Source organism: Bolinopsis microptera, chromosome 6, assembly GCF_026151205.1.
Source record: "Bolinopsis microptera isolate Bmic1 chromosome 6, MBARI_Bmic_1.0, whole genome shotgun sequence".
NCBI lineage: Eukaryota > Metazoa > Ctenophora > Tentaculata > Lobata > Bolinopsidae > Bolinopsis > Bolinopsis microptera.
Genome location: NC_087077.1, coordinates 2,139,941 through 2,158,506, shown reverse-complemented (window position 1 = coordinate 2,158,506; position 18,566 = coordinate 2,139,941). Strand labels below are relative to the sequence as shown.

The following is an 18,566-nucleotide window of genomic DNA, read 5'->3' as shown; positions in this document are numbered from 1 at the left end:
ATCACTCTGATCTACACTCGACTCATGTCACGTGACTTTTTCAACCCGTTCTCTTGCTGGTCTTACTGTGTCTTACTATAATGGCGCAGGAGGGTCAACCTGAAAAGAACATTGCTTGACCCTCCTGCCCCACCGCATGGATCAGGAGGTTCATTTCAGAAACAGTGCTTGACCCTCCTGCCCCACCACATGGATCAGGAGGTTCATTTCAGAAAAAACAGTGCTTGACCCTCCTGCCCCACCACATGGATTACGGGGGTCACCCACAAAAACAGTGCTTGACCCTCCTGCCCCACCACATGGATTACGGGGGTCACCCACAAGACCATGTGCGCTGCACTTATTTCTACATCGCGCGCGATACGTGTGTGCGTGATTACATGAAATATTACCGCGCCCTACGCCAAGTAGACGAAAAGCGTGGTCGAAGAGCGAGAGTCGGTACAATAAATAAAACGAGAGTTGGTACATTTAACTGGCATTTTTTAACCGTGGTACAATCAGAATTGAATACAGCCGACACAGGATGAGGGGGGGGGGGGGGGGGGGCAATGACTACTGATGGAGACTTTTGAGCACCAATGGGGACGAAAATCATAGGGACTGAAGGTCAAATCGCTGGTGAAATTTTCCATTTGTCCCCATAAGTACCCAAAGTTTTGGCGAGTTTTATGTAGTTTTGATATTATCTTTTATTAAATGACTTCTAAAGGAGACTTTTGGGTACCAATGGGGGCTAAAAATCTTGGAGACTTGAGGTTAAATTGCTGGCGAAATTCTGCACTTGTCCCCAAAGTACCCAAAGTCATTGGCTCCCCCCCCCCCCCCTCCCCCGGGTGAGGTGACGGAGAAAAATAAACTGAGCTCAAGGCTACATTTCCAGATATCCCGCCACGGCACCGTCGCTCATGCTGCAAAGTGTGTTGAGAGATGCCCACGTCATCACACGTAAACTGTGTCACGAATACCTGAAATGCAGACGTGCAGAACAAACATAACTCTGATCTATATTTTTCATAAAACTTTCAGGATTTGCCAATGAGGGAAAAGACAGCACTGTCCGAGAAGCTAGAAATGCATGAATCATAGGTGACATGGATAGGGGTAAGAAGTTTTTTAAAAACATGAAAATTGTGAAAGGAAAAGAAGTAGAAATGAGAAAGGGTAGATTTAAAATGTTTGAGAATCGATTTTGTGCTGAAGAACTCCGTCCGCAGGACGGGCTTCCGGCTACTTATGATAATTCGAATAAATTTGAGATTCAAACAAGCTACGAATACGAATGCTTATAGCAGTGGCAAGCTCTTGTTTGCTGCGCATTGGCTGCAATGTATAACCGCAGTATGAACTGTCAAAATATTTGAATTTGCTTACCTAGTGGCTTTGTTTGATAAAGCATACCTATCTCTGCAATGTCTGAAAAGGTGGCAGGGAAGTATTGAAACTTACTTAACACTATATTTACAGTTAAACCTTGAACTACTATAACTAGGGCAGTAGGAAACGCCAAAAAGTAGATCATCTGACTAAAACAACTTAACTTCATCCAAGAGTCTAGTTAGCAGCATTGTAGCGATAAGATACCACCATAGTTTGAGCTGTCGACACTGAAATAAAACAAACAATTTACTTTTCACTACTGCAGGGGAATGCATGTAACATATAAAGAATAAAGATATAATATATTGTATGTTTTTCATCGTGGCCTCAGGGGAGAAGGGCAGCTCGAAAAACCGAAAAAAGTCTAAAAAACCGTGTTGGAGCTGGTGAGTTAAAGCTACCGATCTCGATCGTGAGAGTCAGATGATCAGATCGCATGTAACGTGAGTTTCGCCCGCCTGAATAAGGCAACATGAAATCATATTGCTGGTGACAGGTCTCGACCAAGATGTAAAATAAAGATACCCCAAATTTGTTATTTTTAAGCCGATTCACATCGACCCAAGTCTCTGCTTTGACCCTAAATGCTCAAACTTCGTTAATAGATTGGAAAATCGTGTTATGCTTGTTACTAATAACTGTTGTTTGTGAGAGGACATCTCGATTTCCCGGATCAGAGGATCACACCAATGAGGGGTTGATTGTGCATGTGTGAACTTGACTAAATTTTCAAATTGCCCGATTTTTTTTCAGTAGGTCACATTACTCGTGACGTGCAAATGTATCTTTTGTCTTTTAATAGGTCAAGCTCAGAGCTTTAAAGCTTTAAAGACTTCTCCGTGACAAAGACGGCCGACATATATCTTTACTCCAGGAAAAGTCAGAACTCTTTCCACACCACATTCTTAAATGTACACGACAGCAGAACGACGATGTAGCCCCACGCCGCAGTAAACTTTAAATTTCTGACCCGGAACGAGCCCAGCAACTGTAGACAGCTGCGTGAGCTATGTACGGTTAGCAGATTTAAGAGCTTATGCAATAAGCAGTCACCGTTCACTCTCATTTTTGACTTTTCTTCTTTTGAACAACAAATGTCCATTGAATGATGCCAAGCTAAGCGATTACGATTAGAAAAGTACCGTGATTTACACTGATGGCTCATACAAGGACTTGTTGGACTTCGTGAATTTGGAGGACCTGCAGCTGTAATCAGTACTTCACTACCAGATGTGCGAGGCCGAGGTTCCCGTTTGACAACATTACAAGTGGACCACCCAGGCCGGGATGATCACGCGCTAGTTGACATGAGATCTGATTCTCCCGGGAAAATTGGGCGAGATGACCGGTGTCCTGTCAGAGGTCACGGATACAAGGATACAAAAATATAAATATTTTATTGTACAATTACAATAGTCGTATAAACTTGACAAATTCGCCTACCATCACGTGACCCTCGTCAACGAGCAAGTGAAAAATGTGTTCACAGCATTTATATTATACGGTAACTACACCATAGATTGACAAGCTAAGCGTACAGAAAAACGTCCAACTCCTGACTATAATAAAACTCCGGTATAATAGCGTTTTTGACGGCTGCCAGACTTTGGGGCCGAAGTGATATGATCCACCATATACGTCATCAAGTAATTAACATGCAAGCTTGAAGCTTGTGGCGTATAATTAGTGATGTGATCCATGGATTGAATATAATTGACCTAGAAATGGGCTAGATCTGGGGTAAAGTTCATATGACAACTCTGCACACAGAAGCTACAAATTAAGAAGTGAACATGTTTTAAATTGAGACAATGTATTGGCTGGTTATAAAATGTTAAATCGATTAATAATATAATACTTCAGAATACAACAAATTACTCAATATTATTACCAAAGTATTTCGCAACAGCGAACAAGTACTCAATCTTTGTTGGGTATGTCGTGTAGAAGGAACAAAGGTCGTACAGAATACTGCTGGAAATCCTCTTCTTTTTGGAAGGAGTCTTTCCAACAGCAAGCCGATCCAGATGGTAATCTGTAACAACCTGTTGCTCCTTGATAGCACGAAAATATTCTTGAACAGAGGGCTTTGGGCGATTCACTCGGGTTTTGAAACCTCTGTGAAACCCCTCCACCATGTTAGAGGTCCGAGGGAACTCCGGATCCTGAAGAATACTGGCGAAATGATTCCAGAAGGATATGTGGGAGGAACCCTCACCTCACTGTCATAACTATAGGTGTCTCCTTTCTTATCACCAGTCAAAATATAAACTAATGGTAGACATTTGTTTTCTATCACCGAATGTATGGTGTAACTTTGGGGAAATATCTTCGGAGCGACATAAAATGTCCCGTCAGCAATCCAATTGTTGTATTCTGCGAGGGTGTGAAGGTTCCTGTTGGTGGCGAAGGCTATGATTCTCACATCTCGGTCAGTCTTCCCATCAAAGAGGATAAATGGTTCGTCTCTTCTCGTAGATGTGCAGCTGGGAGGAAGAACGAATTCAAGAGAAGTCTTCGACTCGGTATGTTGGGCAGATCCGGAGGCAGAAGCTCTGGCTCGTTGGACGACTTTTCCAAGGGATTCCATATTAGGTAGCGTCTGGTTTACTTCTGTTGAAGCATCAGCAAGGACTTCTGATATCAGGTTCTGAGTCGCCGACAGGGGTTGTTCTGCAGCCTTCCTCTTGAGCGTTGTAAGGAGTTCGAGTCTCTGTGGGGTAGCCAGATCTGAATCGTGGTTGTGTGGTTTACTTCCAAGGGAAAGATTGTTGTCTGTGAGAGCGAGATAGCACTTGGCAGGACATTTAAGGGATTTGTTCTTCTGGCAACGCCAAGCAGAGGAGAGGACGGTGTCATCATTTTTCTTGCGGCTGTAGATATATCCGTCAGAATCAAGCACCTGTTTACATCCTCTGAAACCGTTGAGGAACCCCATATCCAAAAACCCGCATTCTCGCATTCTAAGAATGTAGGAAATTTTAAAAAGTAGGAAATTTTTGACAAAAAGTAGGAAATTCGAGAGCCAACTCTGAGAATTTTCGATAATATTTCAGTAGGAATTTAAGTGAAAGAGCAGACTAAAAGTTGCTGGACCGTTATTTAAATGTCCTCAGTCAGGGATCCACTGATCCAGTCTATCAAATTTCGTTTCACAGACCAAAGTTTGTTGCTATTAGCTACAAAATCTGTGCATCAAGTAACCACTAACCAGATGCTAATTATTGGGGCATTTTCGCGTACACGACATAAATAGTTGTCATTATTACTTTATTAACATTTTACTATCTACTTATCTAGTCTATGAAACCGGATATGTCTACAGTGTCACCCCAGTGTCACCCAGGGCATCAGCAGGCACGTAGACAGGGGGGGGGGCCGGGGGGGGGGGGGGCTAGGGGGGGAAAAATCGGAATAAATCGAACCCCAGAAAAAAGATAAGCCCCCTAGTCCCCATGGTCGCCTGGTAACTGGGCTGTGTTTATGACTGCAGTCAGTCAAAGATTTGAACTGTGGATTAGTAAATATCTGTCATAACATCCAAGCAAACATTCTAGAAGACTTCTATAAATAGTCAATAGTGTCCCCTAGACCGTAGGAAATGTAAAAATCTTAAGACGATGAGGTGAAGTTACCAAATTTACGTGAGTATTTGATTCTTCTCAATCCCAGTTTATTGCTGTCCTACAAATTTCTTTAATGCCAAATGTCGTCTAAAACACCCTTTTTCGCAAAAAATTTCCGGGGGGCTGCGCCCCCTAGCCCCCGCCAAGGGGCTCCGCCCTGGACCCCGATGGGGGCTGCGCCCCCAGACCCCTGCCACAGCTTGCTCGCTGCGCAGCTGGATTGGAGACAGCCCCCCTCAAAGAAAAATCCTGGCTACGTCCCTGGGCATCAGCCCTATGAATTCATGCCGAATCAACCTAAGTTGAGGTAGCTATCACATTAAGACATTAATCGGGTGGAAAACATTTTTGCCAAAATTATAAACTCTTGATACTTCATGCTGTCTCCTATTTTGTGCTTTAGTTAAGCCAAGTGTTTAGGGATTCTAGAATCCAGACAATTTATCCCAATAAAAATTGAAATCAGAAAATAGTATGCTAAAATCGTTCTCCATTGTCAGATTCGTTCCAGGAGGCCAAATCTAGTTTAAATTTCCAAAATTTTCGGGGGCTTCGCCCCCAAAAGTAACCTAGGATTATCTATTAAAAAGCATTCCGGGCCCTAAAAAAGTAAAATTGAGAATCTGGAATCCGCCATGAAAAATCTTTGAACTGCGCGAATACAAAGACTTTTTATGCGAGCGGGCCACAGAAAACGAAAAAATTGAGAATGTAGGAAATTAAAAATTTTTTGGATATGGGTGAGGAACTTGGAGAAGGTAGGCATGACTGTTGATAGAATTAAATGCGATACTACTACCTTCTATCACCCAATATTTATACCTAGAACACTAGATCGGCTCACTCCCCTTGCAAGCCTTTGACACGTACGTCTCACATCCCTTGATGACTATAATAAAACTCCGGTATAATAGCGTTTTTGACGGAGCAATTTAATGGCCTGGAGTAGGAAACTTTGTTGACCGGAATAAATTGATCCGAAAGGCGAAAGATACATATGAGAGGCCATCATAAGATGGTACCAAAATATCTCTGTGAAAAGTCCTTTTAACTTTTTAAGCGTCAAAAGTCGGTGCACTTACTTTATCCATCGAAAAAAGGCATCCCCTGGTGGCTCGTAAAGTATCGATTTTAGCTGTCTAGTAGCCATCTTCTGTGCTCTCTGGCAGTCTAAGAAGAAACATTATTATATACGACTCTATACAAATAATCTTATTATAAAACAGGATCATACATAGTTAATAGAACTCCATTAAGAAAACATCTTAACTACGTAATCTGTGCCTAGTACAACAGTTTCCAACACTTCCTACAGCTAGCAATATCCCTTATTTCATTTAAATCACTCAAATTTCTAAGTTCTAAGTTTCTATATTTAAGGTCATCAACAAGCATATTTGATATAAGTTTGTATTAGGTCTACCAACACGCCCTTTAAATTTACCACTACTATTTAACACAAATTTCTCTTTGTGATGAAAAAGTTTAAAGAAGCTTTACAACTTAACTCAAACTAATGCTTCTGTCTGTCTGCTGCATTTGAGTTTATTTCTAAATGATTCGCAGCTTTCGGTAGCTCCATGTTCAGCCCACCATGCCTGAAAAAATTTGGTTCACAATAACTTTGGTTCCCATAAATATTATGGTTACCATAATATAAGTCACAAATTTTGTTAATTTCAAGTCAACAACAATATTAGTCGTACCTTAGTTCCCAAAAATTTGTGTGCCATTATATTGAGCACAATTTATTTGAGCCCCAAAAATTTGGGCAGAAAATTTGAACTCATTTGGGCGACCGAAAATTTGGGCACAAATTCTTCGAAAAATGAACGATTTTCCACTAAAATTTCAGTTAGATATTTGCCTTAGTTCATTATTATTCCTTATTATTCCAGTCATTTTGCTTTCAATTTTTTGTTATTCCAGTTATTTCTATTCATTTAAAATATAAGCCTTTTTACTTGGTCAAGCCATGAATGACAGATTAGAAAACTAAAATTTCAAATATTATTTCACTTGGATATGAAGAAAAAGCCATCTTTCTATAGATTTCAGGGCCACAGGCCAAATGCCAAAAGTTTGGTTAGCAAAAAATTTAGCAGACGGAAAAGATTTATGCAATTAATTTGGTCTGCAAAAAATTTGGGCGAGAGGCCCGCTCAAATTTTTTGTCGCCCAAATTTTTGGGAATTAAGGTATTTTTAAGACCATTTTTCCATATCATTTAATTTTTTTAAATTTATTCAGCTAGCTTTTTTGACTAAAATATTTTCGATCTGGGAAATTATTTAAAGACGAGTCAACATTACATACATCAATTACATAGCATCACATACATTTACCTATAACACGCAGTAGCGACTTGTATAAATTTAACGATACTTAAATTCGTTAAATCATATATCATGTATATGCTCTGCTGAAATCTTAGTCTCCTTTAAAATAAGTCCTCCCATGAAATTTAGTTTACAACAATTTTAGGCAATTGTTTGACTTAATTTATGGTATAATAGATTTTTCGTTCCTGAGGAAAGGGAATTTCGGCGGATATAGTAACACCAGAAAATATTGGTTTATGTAAATTGAGTTTACGTTGTTTATCAATGATTCGAGGGCACTGCAACGAGAATTAGAACAATTAATCAAAAATTACTGCCTAAACATTTAATGACCAAAACCTAACGAGCTTAACCTCTGTCACTCTTTTTCGGAGATTCAATATCATTTGACACAACTCTATGGATTAACTATATGATTTTTTAAAATAGGAAAACTAATCTGGTTGTATCCTAGCAGAACTGATTATTATATACGTTAAGAACAGTGTCAGCTGGAATATTCAAGTAAGGTCATTTGTGTGCTTTCTTTTACAACAGAAACAAGGAATTGAAATATCATTGTAAACTAAAACTGACAAGGGTAATCATAACATAACATTGTGCTCACAGTGTCACTCCATTCCTGAAAAAAGCCCATTTTCTTCCAATAAGACAACAAATAGAGTATAAGATTGCTCTAACCGTGTTCAAATGTGTCAACAACGTAGCTCCAAATTATATCACCAAATGCATCAACATTAAGAGTCAACCTGTACGTGTACTACGGACTGAACAAGACTATTTCCTCCTAAATGTTCCTACTGTTTCAAATTATAGTAAAACTGAGAGAAGCTTTAGTTACTGTGGACCCTTTGTTTGGAATCAGCTTCCTTAGCAATTGAGAACATTAACCGATATCGTCTTGTTTAAAAAGAGAATAAATACGCATCTCTTTGAAAAAGCATTCATATAAGTAGCATATAATAACTTTATCATAAAACCCAAACTTCATAAAAATAAGTTCTAATGTACATATTCAATATTCATGAGTCGCTTTAGATGGCTTGAACTGAATCTTTACTTAGCTGTCATTAGTTTAGTGCTCAGTGTCAACAAGAATTGTCATTATATTTTCCCTGTGATAATATTCAATTTCAAGTCAATATATCATAGTTATTGAATGCCTATATATATCCTGAAGTTAGGACTATGATTTGACCTGCCCATCCCCTAATTTTGGAAGTTTATATGCTCCTATCGTGAAAATGAGGTTAATTGAATGAAGGCTTTCATGTTATTCTGTATTATCACGTCATCTTACATCACATTATCAGGTCCAGTATATCCATAATTAAGACACCAATTGAATAATGAATGTGAATTTGTTTAGAGAATAAAATTTAGGTCGAAAATTTTGATCCTTCCCCCCCCCCCCGCCCCCCTCTGGCCTTATTTCATTAAATCCATAACACCTGATCTTGAAGTTACTCACAAGGCGAGGAACATCCTAGCCTGTCCAGCATCTGGGAGGTCTACACAGGAAACAGTAGCTCATTTAGCTCTAGGTCACCAGGCTGTGACAGTAGTCTTGATGTCCATTGTCCAACCAGTTCTGCGATTTACAGGTAACATCTAGGTAAAGAATAAGATTAAGTTGAATGTGCTTATGATGGGACCCCGGAGGGCAAGATCAGGTTATAATAATATAACACCTTGAATTTTTAATGTACTATATACTATAATATCTGAAAGAATCTCTTCGAATATTTTTCTGTGACAAGTGGATCTTGAATCTTTGAATAGAGTTGGTGGTTACTGTCTGGTGACATTACACACTCACTTAATCTTCCTCTTGGTCCAAGGGATGTTTTAAGAAGGGCATTAATAACTTCCCTTACTGACATACTTACAACAAAATAGCTGCATTGCTTTGGACTTGTCAGTAGAATGCCTGAAGATCGGTTACCCAACTGTCTACTTGAATGACAACCCAAAAATAGGAAGAGATCAAGAGGCAGGTCTATAGGAAGAGCTTAAATGTAGTAGAAATGTTACCTACCCTCCGAAGATGTATAAGTAAAGTAATAAAACAGCTCCCGCAGACTAATCTTTTTGGATGGAGATCTCGCTAGAGTAACATGTTACTTGGTTCAATCCAATAACATATAAAATTAAAGAGTTTAAGAGTCCAAAATAGGAATTTAACACAAATATATATTAAATTCATTCACTGCAACAATCACTTCATAAAATCATGTAGGAGTATTGATAAGATTGAGTTCCAGATCACCTATATATTGCTGTGGATGCTAAAATCCTGACACCTCTATAACCCCTAAAAGAAACTATACATGTCATGGGTAATGGATATCATTAGTAGGTAGTTATTGCAAACAGAGTGCTACCAAGTGCCACGTCTTATGATTTTCTAGAAATCAGAAACAAAAAGTAAAACTCTAATCAAAATGCTGAGCAGGATGAAGCAAAGACTTGAAGAAAAACTAAGAGACAACCAGAATGGCTTCAGACCTGGTTGCTCTACAACTTCGCACATTCTTGTTCTGTGAAGAATTATATAGGGTCTAAAGAGTGTGAAGGCCACTATGATGTTTATAGATTTTAATAAAGCCTTTGACAGTGTACATAAAGGTTTGCTTATTAAGATACTTAAAGCAAATGGTATACCAGAATACATAGTGCGATTGATCTACACAAACACAGTGGCTTAAGTAATCACAACTGCAGATGGTATTACAGGGGTCTTCGAGGTCCTGGTAGGATCAGGATTCGGGAGTACTGCAAAGAGACACCTCATACTTGTTCATCATCGTGATTGACTATATCATGACAGTGGCTATAGATGATGACTCAGACTCTGGGTTCACTCTTAAGCCTGCACAGGGTGTAGATGGATTTGTGCTGAAAATATCGCATATGTCAAATTCTCAGATGATGGTGCCCTCATCACTGATATATGCCAGGTATCATCGAAGCTGCCTGGTCTTTTGCCCGGAACCCTTTTGTCTGGTTCCGGGCAAAAGACCAGGCAGCTTCGATGATACCTGGCATGTGGGTCTGGGTGTGCTGGTGGGCGGTTCTCGGCGTGGTGTGCGCTGAGACTGGGGTGGATGGCTGAAACTGGGTGGCCGCTGGGCTGAGTGATGAAGCTGGTGGTCGAAACGGGAACGGTCTACATTGAGCACCCAAGTGACGAAAGTCACTAGGTAGCTCGTGGGGACAGCTTCCGGGTCGATAGCCGGCGGCGTTGGCTGGGCTCGGCGTGCTGCTGGGTGCAGGCACTTTGCTCCGGGATCGCATGCATCGTGGCAGGGGGCTTGTCGGCTGGGGCGTCTGTCACACGTGTTGGTACTTATTGATTTAAAGTACAGCGGCAGAGTCAATCCTGAGCACTAGAGCACCACTTATGACTCTGCCCATTTGCTCTGGAGTTACTGCCCAGGACCCAATCCTATCCTATTTCTCTCACCTATAGTGATTGGTAATGGTGCTTTATCCAGAGCGAATGACCTTGCCGTGGTAAGGGGGCTTAATCGGCATCACACGACCAGCCGAGACTAAGCTGTACTGTTCAGCTGAGCAAAACTGAACATAGGTCGCACGTGCCAACCGTCTTCCTTTACCTCATTTGATCCCTTTTTCTTTTGGAGCTCTCACAGCCTTCACTCACATCTGAGCATATAGGGTTTCAGAAGTTCAGGGTGTGTTCTTCAAGGTCGGGCCCTTGATACCGATCATTAGCACCCATTTTCCCTGTTTTATTGGGCGGCATTTCAACACTGTCGTCGTAGTATTTCTCAGCATCTTTCTACGATTCGCAGAAAGTGTTAAAACTCTCACTAATATAATTGAATGGGGCAAAACTACTCCTGGACAGGCTATAGGAAGCAGCAAAAAGTGTGGGGTTAGTCTTGAACAACTCTAAAACAAATCTCATGACTCTAAACACTACAGAGGAAAGTAGACTTTAAAGCTGTTCTGGAAACCAGCTGGAAAACGTACCTTGGGGGCATAGATATCAACGCGGAAAACATATGTATAAACATCGCGGAAATTGTCAAAATAGATATAATTTTTGCGCGATCCTCGTTTTTGCTCTGTTTAGTGTTATATTTTGAGATTATTCTTTTTTATACACTATTAGAACTATATATTACAGATTATTTTATGAAATATGTTTGAACAACAAACAATTTCAAATGATAATTTTTGCGCGCCGCGCATTTTGTCAACGCATCATTAACAAAAATTCTTTGGAATCGAGCGCCAATGCAAATTTAGTAATTTTCATGAAATATATCTTGGAGTTATTTTAGTCCTTTTGTTAGGTTCTGCATTTTATTTATTTCTGATAAACTGGCTGGAAGACGACTATCAAGCTGATTATCAGTAGCTATTAGAAGCAATTTTAAATAATAATTATGATTGTGAACTTTTAAACTTCTCTTAATTTAGGCTTCAGCGTCCGAGTATTGATGCACTGTCTCGATAGATTTCTATCCTCCATAAGTCCCGTGATTTCTCCAGTGTTACTCAAACCTGTATCAGCCCTTAGGCTATCAACATAAGTTATGACTGTTCTTCCCCTGCTCAGCACACCATGGTTAGGTTCATTAAGTACCCCACACTTAGCAACTAGTTCAAGGTGGCAGTGTATATGGCAAAGCTAGTTGCATCCTACGCTCTTGGATCTTCATAGTTGCTCTTGAAAAGTCTCTCTAAAGTCTCTCTCAGTTGTTGATATCTATGCCCCCAAGGTACGTTTTCCAGCTGGTTTCCAGAACAGCTTTAAAGTCTACTTTCCTCTGTAGTGTTTAGAGTCATGAGATTTGTTTTAGAGTTGTTCAAGACTAACCCCACACTTTTTGCTGCTTCCTATAGCCTGTCCAGGAGTAGTTTTGCCCCATTCAATTATATCAGTGATAAGGGCACCATCATCTGAGAATTTGACATATGCGATATTTTCAGCACAAATCCATCTACACCCTGTGCAGGCTTAAGAGTGAACCCAGAGTCTGAGTCATCATCTATAGCCACTGTCATGATATAGTCAATCACGATGATGAACAAGTATGAGGTGTCTCTTTGCAGTACTCCCGAATCCTGATCCTACCAGGACTTCGAAGACCCCTGTAATACCATCTATTCTGGTATACCATTTGCTTTAAGTATCTTAATAACTCTGACTTACTTCAGCGTCCGAGTATTGATGCGCTGTCTCCATAAAACTCTATCCGCCATAAGTCCGCCCATTTCTCCAGTGTCGTTGAGACCCGTGTCAGCTCGTAGGCTATCAACATAAGTCATGGCTGGTCTTAATAAGCAAACCTTTATGTACACTGTCAAAGGCTTTATTAAAATCTATAAACACCATAGTGGCCTTCACACTCATGGCCTTTAGACCCTATATAATTCTTCACAGAACAAGAATGTGCGAAGTTGTAGAGCAACCAGGTCTGAAGCCATTCTGGTTGTCTCTTAGTTCTTCTTCAAGTCTTTGCTTCATCCTGCTCAGCATTTTGATTAGAGTTTTACTTTTTGTTTCTGATTTCTAGAAAATCATAAGACGTGGCACTTGGTAGCACTCTGTTTGCAATAACTACCTACTAATGATATCCATTACCCATGACATGTATAGTTTCTTTTAGGGGTTATAGAGGTGTCAGGATTTTAGCATCCACAGCAATATATAGGTGATCTGGAACTCAATCTTATCAATACTCCTACATGATTTTATGAAGTGATTGTTGCAGTGAATGAATTTAATATATATTTGTGTTAAATTCCTATTTTGGACTCTTAAACTCTTTAATTTTATATGTTATTGGATTGAACCAAGTAACATGTTACTCTAGCGAGATCTCCATCCAAAAAGATTAGTCTGCGGGAGCTGTTTTATTACTTTACTTATACATCTTCGGAGGGTAGGTAACATTTCTACTACATTTAAGCTCTTCCTATAGACCTGCCTCTTGATCTCTTCCTATTTTTGGGTTGTCATTCAAGTAGACAGTTGAGTAACCGATCTTCAGGCATTCTACTGACAAGTCCAAAGCAATGCAGCTATTTTGTTGTAAGTATGTCAGTAAGGGAAGTTATTAATGCCCTTCTTAAAACACCCCTTGGACCAAGAGGAAGATTAAGTGAGTGTGTAATGTCACCAGACAGTAACCACCAACTCTATTCAAAGATTCAAGATCCACTTGTCACAGAAAAATATTCGAAGAGATTCTTTCAGATATTATAGTATATAGTACATTAAAAATTCAAGGTGTTATATTATTATAACCTGATCTTGCCCTCCGGGGTCCCATCATAAGCACATTCAACTTAATCTTATTCTTTACCTAGATGTTACCTGTAAATCGCAGAACTGGTTGGACAATGGACATCAAGACTACTGTCACAGCCTGGTGACCTAGAGCTAAATGAGCTACTGTTTCCTGTGTAGACCTCCCAGATGCTGGACAGGCTAGGATGTTCCTCGCCTTGTGAGTAACTTCAAGATCAGGTGTTATGGATTTAATGAAATAAGGCCAGAGGGGGGCGGGGGGGGGGGGGGGGGAAGGATCAAAATTTTCGACCTAAATTTTATTCTCTAAACAAATTCACATTCATTATTCAATTGGTGTCTTAATTATGGATATACTGGACCTGATAATGTGATGTAAGATGACGTGATAATACAGAATAACATGAAAGCCTTCATTCAATTAACCTCATTTTCACGATAGGAGCATATAAACTTCCAAAATTAGGGGATGGGCAGGTCAAATCATAGTCCTAACTTCAGGATATAGGGGGGAGATAGGCATTCATACGTATGATATATTGACTTGAAAATGACTCTCTCTCGCTAGAGGGGGGGGGGGAGTGTGGATAGTAAGACAGGGGGTGGGGGGGGGGGGGGTGCTGTCTGTGGGGTGGGTGGAGCAGCTGGGGGGGTAGGGGCAAGGGTTGGGAGAGAGCGGGAAGGGGGGGGGACGGAGGCAGTTAGGATGAAGGTGTGGGTTTAGATGGAATGGGGGGGGAGCAGAGAGGGTTGAGTAGTATTGGGTATAGGGGAGAGGTGAGGGGGTTGCTGGGGGTTGTGGGACGGGGGGGTAGGGTTTTTTATGGAAGTGGGGGTGTTTGGATTAGTTGGGTGGGGTGTTGTTGGATTAGTTGGTCGTGTATGGTGGGAGGGGTGAATATGTGTGGCAGGTGGGATGTGAGTATGGTGGTTGTGGGTTAGGTTAAGTGAGAGGTTTTTGGGTATAGGGGGGGGGATTTGAGTAGTGGATGATGGTTGTGGAAAGTTATTGAGGGGGTTGGCGATAGTATGGTTGATAATGGTTGGAATAGAAGGTGTTATTGTTTGGGTTTATGGTTACAGTTTTTAAGTGAGTGGATGGGCCGTCAACACGGACTGGGTGACTCTTAATGTTGATGCATTTGGTGATATAATTTGGAGCTACGTTGTTGACACATTTGAACACGGTTAGAGCAATCTTATACTCTATTTGTTGTCTTATTGGAAGAAAATGGGCTTTTTTCAGGAATGGAGTGACACTGTGAGCACAATGTTATGTTAAATAAATAAATAAACAATGTTATGTTATGATTACCCTTGTCAGTTTTAGTTTACAATGATATTTCAATTCCTTGTTTCTGTTGTAAAAGAAAGCACACAAATGACCTTACTTGAATATTCCAGCTGACACTGTTCTTAACGTATATAATAATCAGTTCTGCTAGGATACAACCAGATTAGTTTTCCTATTTTAAAAAATCATATAGTTAATCCATAGAGTTGTGTCAAATGATATTGAATCTCCGAAAAAGAGTGACAGAGGTTAAGCTCGTTAGGTTTTGGTCATTAAATGTTTAGGCAGTAATTTTTGATTAATTGTTCTAATTCTCGTTGCAGTGCCCTCGAATCATTGATAAACAACGTAAACTCAATTTACATAAACCAATATTTTCTGGTGTTACTATATCCGCCGAAATTCCCTTTCCTCAGGAACGAAAAATCTATTATACCATAAATTAAGTCAAACAATTGCCTAAAATTGTTGTAAACTAAATTTCATGGGAGGACTTATTTTAAAGGAGACTAAGATTTCAGCAGAGCATATACATGATATATGATTTAACGAATTTAAGTATCGTTAAATTTATACAAGTCGCTACTGCGTGTTATAGGTAAATGTATGTGATGCTATGTAATTGATGTATGTAATGTTGACTCGTCTTTAAATAATTTCCCAGATCGAAAATATTTTAGTCAAAAAAGCTAGCTGAATAAATTTAAAAAAATTAAATGATATGGAAAAATGGTCTTAAAAATACCTTAATTCCCAAAAATTTGGGCGACAAAAAATTTGAGCGGGCCTCTCGCCCAAATTTTTTGCAGACCAAATTAATTGCATAAATCTTTTCCGTCTGCTAAATTTTTTGCTAACCAAACTTTTGGCATTTGGCCTGTGGCCCTGAAATCTATAGAAAGATGGCTTTTTCTTCATATCCAAGTGAAATAATATTTGAAATTTTAGTTTTCTAATCTGTCATTCATGGCTTGACCAAGTAAAAAGGCTTATATTTTTAAATGAATAGAAATAACTGGAATAACAAAAAATTGAAAGCAAAATGACTGGAATAATAAGGAATAATAATGAACTAAGGCAAATATCTAACTGAAATTTTAGTGGAAAATCGTTCATTTTTCGAAGAATTTGTGCCCAAATTTTCGGTCGCCCAAATGAGTTCAAATTTTCTGCCCAAATTTTTGGGGCTCAAATAAATTGTGCTCAATATAATGGCACACAAATTTTTGGGAACTAAGGTACGACTAATATTGTTGTTGACTTGAAATTAACAAAATTTGTGACTTATATTATGGTAACCATAATATTTATGGGAACCAAAGTTATTGTGAACCAAATTTTTTCAGGCATGGTGGGCTGAACATGGAGCTACCGAAAGCTGCGAATCATTTAGAAATAAACTCAAATGCAGCAGACAGACAGAAGCATTAGTTTGAGTTAAGTTGTAAAGCTTCTTTAAACTTTTTCATCACAAAGAGAAATTTGTGTTAAATAGTAGTGGTAAATTTAAAGGGCGTGTTGGTAGACCTAATACAAACTTATATCAAATATGCTTGTTGATGACCTTAAATATAGAAACTTAGAACTTAGAAATTTGAGTGATTTAAATGAAATAAGGGATATTGCTAGCTGTAGGAAGTGTTGGAAACTGTTGTACTAGGCACAGATTACGTAGTTAAGATGTTTTCTTAATGGAGTTCTATTAACTATGTATGATCCTGTTTTATAATAAGATTATTTGTATAGAGTCGTATATAATAATGTTTCTTCTTAGACTGCCAGAGAGCACAGAAGATGGCTACTAGACAGCTAAAATCGATACTTTACGAGCCACCAGGGGATGCCTTTTTTCGATGGATAAAGTAAGTGCACCGACTTTTGACGCTTAAAAAAGTTAAAAGGACTTTTCACAGAGATATTTTGGTACCATCTTATGATGGCCTCTCATATGTATCTTTCGCCTTTCGGATCAATTTATTCCGGTCAACAAAGTTTCCTACTCCAGGCCATTAAATTGCTCCGTCAAAAACGCTATTATACCGGAGTTTTATTATAGTCATCAAGGGATGTGAGACGTACGTGTCAAAGGCTTGCAAGGGGAGTGAGCCGATCTAGTGTTCTAGGTATAAATATTGGGTGATAGAAGGTAGTAGTATCGCATTTAATTCTATCAACAGTCATGCCTACCTTCTCCAAGTTCCTCAACGGTTTCAGAGGATGTAAACAGGTGCTTGATTCTGACGGATATATCTACAGCCGCAAGAAAAATGATGACACCATCCTCTCCTCTGCTTGGCGTTGCCAGAAGAACAAATCCCTTAAATGTCCTGCCAAGTGCTATCTCGCTCTCACAGACAACAATCTTTCCCTTGGAAGTAAACCACACAACCACGATTCAGATCTGGCTACCCCACAGAGACTCGAACTCCTTACAACGCTCAAGAGGAAGGCTGCAGAACAACCCCTGTCGGCGACTCAGAACCTGATATCAGAAGTCCTTGCTGATGCTTCAACAGAAGTAAACCAGACGCTACCTAATATGGAATCCCTTGGAAAAGTCGTCCAACGAGCCAGAGCTTCTGCCTCCGGATCTGCCCAACATACCGAGTCGAAGACTTCTCTTGAATTCGTTCTTCCTCCCAGCTGCACATCTACGAGAAGAGACGAACCATTTATCCTCTTTGATGGGAAGACTGACCGAGATGTGAGAATCATAGCCTTCGCCACCAACAGGAACCTTCACACCCTCGCAGAATACAACAATTGGATTGCTGACGGGACATTTTATGTCGCTCCGAAGATATTTCCCCAAAGTTACACCATACATTCGGTGATAGAAAACAAATGTCTACCATTAGTTTATATTTTGACTGGTGATAAGAAAGGAGACACCTATAGTTATGACAGTGAGGTGAGGGTTCCTCCCACATATCCTTCTGGAATCATTTCGCCAGTATTCTTCAGGATCCGGAGTTCCCTCGGACCTCTAACATGGTGGAGGGGTTTCACAGAGGTTTCAAAACCCGAGTGAATCGCCCAAAGCCCTCTGTTCAAGAATATTTTCGTGCTATCAAGGAGCAACAGGTTGTTACAGATTACCATCTGGATCGGCTTGCTGTTGGAAAGACTCCTTCCAAAAAGAAGAGGATTTCCAGCAGTATTCTGTACGACCTTTGTTCCTTCTACACGACATACCCAACAAAGATTGAGTACTTGTTCGCTGTTGCGAAATACTTTGGTAATAATATTGAGTAATTTGTTGTATTCTGAAGTATTATATTATTAATCGATTTAACATTTTATAACCAGCCAATACATTGTCTCAATTTAAAACATGTTCACTTCTTAATTTGTAGCTTCTGTGTGCAGAGTTGTCATATGAACTTTACCCCAGATCTAGCCCATTTCTAGGTCAATTATATTCAATCCATGGATCACATCACTAATTATACGCCACAAGCTTCAAGCTTGCATGTTAATTACTTGATGACGTATATGGTGGATCATATCACTTCGGCCCCAAAGTCTGGCAGCCGTCAAAAACGCTATTATACCGGAGTTTTATTATAGTCAGGAGTTGGACGTTTTTCTGTACGCTTAGCTTGTCAATCTATGGTGTAGTTACCGTATAATAT

General features: G+C 39.7%; 1 protein-coding gene across 1 annotated transcript in view; it reads left to right on the top strand.

The window, feature by feature from the left end:
* The window catches only part of LOC134817617 (proliferating cell nuclear antigen-like), a 93,722-nt gene that overhangs the window by 51,358 nt on the left and 23,798 nt on the right, over positions 1-18,566 (top strand). The window lies entirely within an intron of this gene.